This window comes from Genypterus blacodes, unplaced genomic scaffold (assembly GCF_046128005.1).
Source record: "Genypterus blacodes isolate CSIRO-AG114 ecotype Tasmania unplaced genomic scaffold, CSIRO-AGI_Gbla_v1 ptg000039l_1, whole genome shotgun sequence".
Lineage (NCBI taxonomy): Eukaryota > Metazoa > Chordata > Actinopteri > Ophidiiformes > Ophidiidae > Genypterus > Genypterus blacodes.
Window position 1 is genome coordinate 9,050,001 of NW_027466852.1, and position 10,000 is coordinate 9,060,000.

Below are 10,000 nucleotides of genomic sequence, written 5' to 3' on the forward strand. Positions count from 1 at the left end.
TATTTTCAATGTCACTCAAATCCAGCATTTGGCTGCACTTCTTGTGATTAGACGGCAATGCATGCAGAGGAACTGAAACTCACATAAATGAAAATGTTAGTGATGACATAAATGAAATGAAACGAATCGCAGTCTGCAATGTGTCATAGATGCATATGCACACATTAATAAGTATCTGTGCACACTCAATTTCACTAAAAATATATTAAACACAAGGAAATGTATTGCAAACTCAAGAAAAGCACATGTAAGGAGTACAACTATAGAAGTCGACAGCAACAACAAAACAACTGGTGCTTTACAATGTGACCTGTGATGTCTTGTTTCTGCACATGGCAACATAACAACAAGTCAAACCAATACCCCCATTACAACACTTCCTGCATTCACATTTGACTTCAAATTAAACAAGCATTAGCGGTGAAATATACTGCAGTCTGACCAGTACATCTATTCATTTTGAGGGACTCTTCTATTCAGCGGTTAAATTATTGATGCATTAAGGTGTAAGCAATATTTTAATGTTGCAGCTACTCCAGGTGGAGCTGAGTCTGAATACTTCATTACAGTGCTGGAGAGTCTGAGTGACCACAACTCATCATTTCATCAGTGTGAGGCTTGAAACTTCTACCTCCAATTTTTGGGGATTTTCCTCCTCCAAAATGAGCTGAAAGATTTCATGCTCAGCTACGGCTGAAGTCAATTCTCCCTGATAACATGTGTCAGGGCGTGTTTGAGGTGAAACAAATCTGAACAGCTGACTATGGAGAGGAAAGTTCTATTTTTTTTTATCTGACAGTTCATTTCATGCTGAATATAAAGGTGAATCTGCAATGTGAGCGGGAAGAACTGTCAGACAGTAAAAGGTGCAAGAAGAAAGTCTACAAAATGGACCACAAAACTGTACAGGAAAAAAAAAAGCAAAACTTAAGTAAATCCCACGGACATGTGAAAATGTGAAAAAGCAGTTTGTCCCCAGAATGAGTTACAACAGTTAACATGCTCTAGTCCTCTAATAAAATTAGCATATAGATTGTTGCCGGTGCATTCTGGGGAGTTAATGATCTTTCTTTTTTTTCTCAATGTACTTTCACATATTCAAAACAGACAGTTGAACCACTGAACTACAAGAACAACATTGTGCTGAGTAAGATTTCCTATCTCCATACAATGAGGTTATACTGTATATACTATAATTAAATTATAGAATATATAAAAATTATTAGGAAATACTTGTGACCTAAAATACTTTTTTATACCAAGATATTCATATTGAATGTATCTGAAATTAGCAATAGAAATATATTTGGATTATTTATCTGCTTTGTATTGTTTGTTTTATGACTGCTTTGTAATATAATAATATAATGGCTAACTATTGAATGATGGCTGCAATGAATATCCTGCATTCATTTGAATGCAGGATATTCATTGCAATACACACATCCTCCAGGATTACAGAGGCAGCGGTGTCAGTTTGGATGACATGAGGAACGACTGCAACAACCACACACACGTTTGCTTGTTGTAAGGTAAAGCTGGTGCTGCATGGTGGGGTTTGTGTGTCGCTGCTGCCGATGTTTCTTCAGCCTTGGTAACTTCAGTTTAAAATAAGGACGTCAAGAACAAGAACGTCTCTAAAGTCACCCCAACTGTTTGCACAGTTCGACTGCAAATTAAAGGTGCTCCTGTCCTTTGACAGGGAGTCTCAATTGCGGTTTTAGTCTTCTGATATTGTTTTTTAAAGTCAGATTTAATCATATCATAGTGCTGTTTTAGTCAAAATTGAGTTAGCAAAAACTATGACTTCATTTATAACCTAGTAATTATGGTGGAATTTCTTTATATTTTAGTTAGCTTTCTACATCATATTGGATATACAGTAAATATGTTAGCATTGATATGACTCACTACAAGACAGTACATCCTCTTTAGAATAAAGTAACCATACAGTGGAATTCATTATGTGAACACTTAATTCATTGGATTGATTTGATATATCTAAAAGCACTAAAACATCACTGTACTGCAGCAGTGTAACATCAGCCAACTTGCATCAACTCTATCCCCATCAAGTAAGGTCATGTGGCCCCCTGGTGAGATTTTGCCATGCCTTGTTTTGAAGAACATGTGGCAGGCTGACATCAGGCTGTGCAAAGATAAAAAGGAAAGAAAGAAGGGAAATCCCATTTTTATCTCTTTACAATATAACATTAACCTTGCAACTGAGAATCATTAACTACATAAAAAACCTATTGTCATGATTTTCGCCGACCAAATGAACAGTGAACTCACGATGATTTGTGCTTTGGTTCTCGTACTGCCTCCCCCCAGGAGGATAAAGTCTTTAATCTACCGTTTAAATGTCTGTTACAGTATCGACCTTGGGATGTGAACACTGGACAGATGTGTTTCTGACTCAGCCTTAAGCGTGATTGAAGCATTAAACATGTTGGTCCGGCTAACTACATGCGATAGAAATATGACACTAAGGCAAGTGGCAGCAGAGCAAACAATTCAAGGTACACAATATTTCCCGAAAGTGGAGCACATATTTTTAATGTTTCAAAGACAAAGCCAACAATCCCAAGAGAACCCACAGAAAAGCAGATACTGTGGCTTGTGAAGGCAATGAATCACAAAAAAAAGCAAATGAAGGAACATTTGCGATAATCAGACATTTTTCATATGCACAGGTGACAAACCTGGACAGATCATGCTGTGTAGACACAAGCAGTGAACATTAATTTCTTCCAGCTGCAGGGACACTGCAGGGATGCTTACACTTATATAAATATGTTGGCATAAAGCTTCCGTGTTTTCAGGAGCTTTACTTTTCTCTCACACCAGAAACAGCCTTGTTGTCTTCCTTTTCTTTTAAGAGTTGTAAACAGCTGGCCCATATTAGTGCACAGTGCACACAGTTCTACAGATGGCACTTTGTTGTTGGATATTTATATTTGTGTGTGCTTGAAGTAACACTGCTAGTAACGTCTGCTAGTACCGTCACGTACTGTATCTGTTACATTACTACCAGCTTAGTCCCTCCATCCTTTATCCTATCCAGGGCCATTTAGATTTTTTCATCATCCCTCAGGGGCACACAGTTCACAGTATATGTTTTATGGCCTTTCTAACTTAATTGAAATACCATCAGGATCATGACCATTCATTTCATGTTTTTAGCCAATTTTAAATGTATCCATGTTATTGTTTCTTATTGTGTTAATGCTCTCCATTTTCAAGAATCTGTTCCTGTTGGTTTTATATTCACTGATCTGAAGTTGTTTTAGCAGCATTTTAAATTGTGAAATGTGATAAATAAGAAGAAATATTAGCTTATTATCATTACCATTATCATATCAGACTGACTTAATGCGATGGCTGGAGCTGTTTCTCCTTGGTGAGGCGTCTGATGTCAGATGGCAGTGATGACAATGCTGCTCACAGTTGGTTGTGCAGGTCTGGGTCAGTCTTGAGGGAGCCCAGTCTTTGCAAGAGTCAGTTTTGAAAAGAACTGCTCACAGCAGTATGTTGTCCCAAACAGTGATGCAAACTTCAGTGCATGTCTCCTCGGAAGAGAAAAAATCCTCCACACGAAGATACAGTTTGTAGAAATCAAGCAAAGGGATGTTGTTGTATCTACGTACATTTGAGCTCATCATTGCTTTGCAGCTCAATAATTTCAAGTTGCAGGTTATCTGGCACATCAGCTGGTTCCACATTGAAAGATGTTGCAAATATGCTAACCTCATTTTGTTTGCTTTTCTAGTCCTGGAACCTCTCTACGAAGGCCTGAGTTTTGCACATTCATCAGCATATTCAGATGTCACAGCCGGCTTTTGTTCTTGCAGAGTAGGGAAGTGCAGAGTGATTCCACTTTCCAGTTGCACTTGCCACAGCTTTAGCTTAGCTTCAAATGATTTCACATTTGACAAAAGAGAGCTGAGAAGCTGGTTATGACTTTGGAGCTTGACATTCAACTCTGAGAAGTACTTGGTAATGTCCAAAGCCAAAGGTCCAAAGGTAAGGTCCAAAGGTAAAGCCAAATCACACAGCCACTTGCTGTCACTGAGTTCAACGACCGGTCTCCCCTTCATCTCTGGCAAGTGCTTAACTTTACGCGATTAGCTCACTCACCACGAAGCTGGCATGCATCGGGTTGTCCTGGTCAGCATGCTGGGCACCCAAACTCCGGCGCAGAGTGACAACTTTATCCAAGGGTTCTTGTCCTTTCAGTTCGTGCAGTTTAGCATGTCTCGAGCTGTAATGACGCTCAGAGTTAACTTTTTTTTCGTAACAGCCAGCCCATCCCCACAAACTGGGCAAACAGGCTTGCCTTTCACTTCCACAAAAAAGTAATCTTTTATCCATTTGTCTTGGAGAGAACCAGTGACATGCGGCTGTGTCAATATCGCTGAATTTGTGTAATTTCCTGTTCAAATACGGGGGGAAAGAAGCAGCGACAGGCTGTGCCTCCTCTCGGATTCCAGATCCCTCACAAACTGGCCAAAACCAGCCCGCTAGGGGGCTCAATCCAGCCCGCAGGATGAATTTTGAAAGTGAAAAAATGCATAAAAGACACAAACTACAAATTTGGGATCATGTCGTTTTTTTCCCCTGGGGTGGAAACCGACTTGTCACAAGTCTTGCTGATCTGACATAACGCTACAGTGAAAAAGCAGGAAGGGAGGCAGCCAGTACCGCTGCCTCACTGAGGGGGGGCGTGTGTGTCTGTGTGAGCACACAGGCTTGTTCTGCTATTGTTCTTCTTCAGGTGTTACAGACAAATGGCATTGTGGGTAGCTACAAAAGTCAAGTAGAGAAAGTCAAGTGCACCGCATCACGCTGTTCATCCCTAGCAATAATCTCTATTGAGACAGAGAGACATTTAAAACTAAAAGAAGATAGAGAGGACTTTAACACTATAGTCATAGAAATGTTTGTCCAGAGGACAGGCGAATGGACTTCATTTACAAGTAAAGGTAAGACATGCATACACACACTGCTGTACAGTCCATGACAAATTAAAGACCAGCCCCTTTTTTAATAATAAATAAAAAAATTATATAAAACAAGATAAGAAAAAAATTAAGTTATTTCAAAGAATAATACTACATTTGTCTTCTTGTTGTTGACTGTATGTACTTTCTTTTGTATTGAATGAGTATGAATTGTGGAATTCTGATGGCAAATTAAGAAAACACGGAGGGTGCAGCAGAGCAAATGCATATTCATTTTTGTTCTTCTTTGGCCAAATATGTACCTATGTGTGTGTAAAGAATGCTGATATGTTATATGAAACATAACCAGTAGTCAATGTGCAAGCAGCCAGTTGAATGGTGTGAATTTATGCTACTCTGTTGAATTCATATATTTGTAAATCTGACTTTGAAAGAGTCAGTGGCTCCCCAGCCACAAACCTCCCCGCACGTCCCTGGAGAGAACGTCATTCCGCATCAACTTTTTGTTTCTGCGTCGCCATGTTCCGCTACCTGTCAATCACTGGTGGCAGGTAGGACACGCGATGACAGTTACGCTCTGTTGTGTTCAATGACTCTGACCTTGGCCCGGAAAGACAGACATCCGCCCGTTTTATCCCAATGTGAATTAATTGTTCTCTGGAAATTATTTAAGTCTAAGAATTTGAGTATTAAATATTTAAGTATATTTTTGTCTGTGTTGTGTATGTATTGTCTCGCGGGCCTGATCAGACGGCCTCACGGGCCGGAGGTTCCCCACGCCTGCTCTTGTCTTATAAAAGTTATCAAATGGGTAATCACCATGAAACAAAGTCATTGTAACTGTCATACCTCTTGATTCTGCCTGGCTGGTTTCCTGAGATGATAGCTGAGAACAGATTTATAGGAAATACAATGCGGGTAACTCATGCAACTGACAACGCTGACAACATAAAAGCCAATTCATAAAGCTTCTCCTACGTTTATTAGCACACGTCCCATTACCACACGTTGGTGTATAGCGTGGCCAAGGTAAAAGCCAACGAAAATTTAAATGTTTATGAGCTGCATATTTGGAAACCTTCATTTTCTGCTTTAGAGCTCCACATTCTAATGGCCATTGTCCACTATGGAGCTGAATTGTCCCCCACACCGGCTGCTTCATTTTTCAAAACACTATGCTGAGTGGGGGCCAGTTTTCTGACCCTGCTTCATGGCATGGGTGCACTGGTTTTGACCCTCAACAGGGCGGCGTGACATAGTGATTAATCAAACATTGCATCATATGAAAGGACAAAGACAGAAGCTTCACATTTACACCCTGGGATGGGCAGTGTTTGCCTCCAAAGACAAGGAGAAATCCCGTCATGCAAATGACAACCAGCTCCTCGCGGATGAATTCTTAACTCTGTAACTGTAATTCACCAGACCCCAGCAGAGTGGATTGAGAACACTTTCTAACAACTGTAATTGGCCAACATCTGCTCACTAAAAGCCACATGAAAAGCTTCCACATGATATGATGAACACTTTCCTTGAATGTCAAATAACTACACCAGCAAAGTGTTTTCATCACTTAATGGAATTAACCCAAGATGATTTGATTGAGCTTATTATCTTCTTTTTCTTTTCAAGATGTAAAGGTCACATCAAAAGAAAAGTGGAAACAAATGCAGATCATGTGAAGATTAATAAAATACACGCTTTAAATAATTTCAATGTTTTCGTGTCCATCACTTATTTTACTGCTTTTGTATTTATGGCTTTGACACACCTTGGATATGACCTCACTTGAGCGTTGGAAACTGTGAATAAACGATTACAAGTTAAACAATTAATTATTAATGAATTGATGGCAGACGGATCCATACAGCCATTTACAGTACGGAGCCCATAGGCCAGGGAGGTCAGTCCAGTTGGTTTTTTTCTGTTGAAGATATTGAAATAGTCCTACTGCCAAATGATACAAATACCCTGATAAGATATGGATCTGCATCAAAGTGTCATGTCTGTTCCTCATGTCCATGCCCCCACCCATCCATGAAGTTTCATCAAAATCAGTCTCACCCTTCTCAGGAATGCTGCAAACTAACTAACCCAGAGACGTGAAAAAATTACCTCCTTGGAAGATGATTTACATATTCCCCAGGTTAGACTTACTCTCATTCTTTTTGTTGTAATGATATTCTCTGACTTGTATTGTGAAATCCTGAATCCCACCTCGTATGACTCCCTCTCAGTGTCTGAAGGTGAATGAATGCCTTTGACTCTCACACATTTCCTTCTTCCATATCAGTTTCAGTTCTCTTTCTTCCGTCAGCTCAGTGTGCTGTAGTGAGCGTTTACCCTCATTGTGATCATCTTGGTTTTTTTCTTTCTTTGTCTCTCCTGCCATCCCTCCAGCTGCAAGTTTTTTTAAGAGCAAAGTGCTTGCTGGTGCCCCCCCACTGACACACACAATATAGACAATATAGGGCGTCAGTAGGTGTGTGTATGTGCGCGCATGTGTGTGTGCATGTGTGTATGTGCGTGTGTGCACGTATGGATATTTATGTATGTTTCTGTGAAGGTTGAGCTATTCCCGCCATTTTCACCCCCACACAGGACCTGGTGTGTGTGAGTGCATGCATGTGTGTTTATGTGTGTGTGTGTAATTAGGAATCTCTAAGCTCTTTATTGTATTCTATGAGACACCCTACTGTGCAGGTTCACAACCTCAGACTGAGAGAAGGCAAGAGAGAGTTGCAAATGAAAGAGAGCAAGAGAGAGAGAGTGAGAATGTGAGAAATAGTGAGAAGAGAGAACGAGAGAGCGAGAAGAAGGGCAAGAGACAGAGAACAAAACAGAGAGGGAGAGAAAAAAGAGAGAGAGGCTTAAACAAGCCAACTGTTGAATTAATCGGGAAAATGCAATGAGGCAAGAATTCAAACCCAGTAAATGGAAGGAAAATAGAGGCAAAGAAGAGAGAGCGCTTTCCTTCTCTTAATCCTTCGCTCAGTATGTGGGGATTTAAGTCAATCGCGAGATAACACAGCATAACTCCCGATCACTGTGTATGGTCTATGTGTCTGTGTTAGCTCTCCAAACCCCCACACATTTATCACAACTCATTACTGCCTTTTATTGAGTTGCCTGAAAGTTTGCTACATTTACATGTGCCACACCCACCTGCCCCAAAAAAAGAAAACACAAAAACAAAAAACACGGACCAGACCAAACAGACATGCTATGGTGCCTTAAGCCGATGACGTAATACCTGAAACAATTTAAATATACTAATTGCACCGATAGATTGATTCTGCTAAAATGATGACAAATATTTGCCTGCTGTGCGTGTGTGTGAAGTTCTGCCTGCTGCCCCAACTACAAAATCATCATCTTGACCAGTGCACCATGTATCTGTGTGACTGTGTGTGTGTGTGTGTGTGTGTGTGTGTGTGTGTGTGTGTGTGTGTGTGTGTGTGTGTGTGTGTTACCATGTCGGCAGCCCCTGTGTAGCCTGCTCTAAATAACAGCGATTAAGATCATATGGAGGTGGACTAAACCATTTAGGATAAATGATGGCAACCTCCTGTTTTACCCACCTGTGGTTGAAGCAGGACCATACATGCGTACACACACACACGCACGCATGCACGCATGCACGCACGCACCCACATACACATACACACTCCGTATGTGATTAACTTTTCAGATGATGACATGATGATAATTTCCAAACTCAAGGCTAAACAAAGACATATTGATCAGATGCACACTAATAACAGAGGAGCATAAGCGAATCCAGGAACACACTCTCTCTGTCTCTCTCTCTACACACACACACGCATGCACGCACTCGCACTCGCACACACACACACGCACTGACGCACACACACACACACACACTCTCTCTCTCCTCTCCATTACATACTTGTATCCTAACTTTAAAGCTCCATTTGGATTGGATTTATTTCTCCAGGGGAGGTTGGGTTATTTTAATATTACATGCTGATCAGTGATTTGTGTGTGTAATTCTTCTCCCCCTATCATGCTAATAATTAAAGCCCCACATACCCACTGTTTCTTTGGCACACTTGTTAGTCCTGCCTTCTTTTACAGTAACTCAAGCCAGGAGGGACAACAGAAGTGGGAGATGGGTAGGTAGGAGTGGAGGCACCGGCTGGTGGGGTCGGAACACCCGTTTCTGGTCTGGACTGACCACAAGAACCTTGAATTCCTGCGCTCGGCTCAGAAGCTCAATCCCAGGCAGTCCAGGTGGAGCTTGTTCTTTGCCTAATTCCATTTCTTAGTGACTTACAGCTCCAAGAAGATAAAGGCGGAGGCCCTGTTCCGCATGTTTGATTCGGAGATCCTCTACAAAAGTAGTCATCAGGCAGCGATTCTGGTGGCCTGGGATGATGAAGAACATCCGGGAATCTCTGGACTGCCATCGTCGGAGGGCATGACCCATCCTCAAGGTGGTGGATCGATGCTCCAAAATGGTCCATTTTGTCCATCTCCCCAAACTCCTCAGCGCCAAGGAGACAGCTGAAGCAGTCCTCCATCACATCTTTCGATTGCATGGTATGTCCAGAGACATTGTGTCGGACAGGGGCCCTCAGTTTATCTCCCTGAGTTCTCGTCACACTTTGCTGCGCTCCGGCTCTACATACAAGGAGGCAGCGGACAGACGACGGAGGTGAAGAGAGGACTGTAAGCACTGTAAGTCTGTCTGTGTCGTCTCCATGTCTCCCTACCTTCCTCTGGAATATACAGACAGTCCAAATGCCGCATAACAATGTTGTTTTTCCACACCAAAATTGTAGCTTTGTGAACATGTTCTCCCTGAGAAACCTGTAATTTGAGTTTAGGTTGCCACGTTTTTCCCCAAATATGACATGTTCAAAGTAGTAGATTTTGCATTGTTATTTTTTTGACGTCAGTATATACTGATTAGAAAAAGGAAGGAAATCCATTTTTACAATATATCTGTAATTATAAACTGCATTGCATCTACAAAAGTGTGTGTGTGTGTGTGTGTGTGTGTGTGTGTGTGT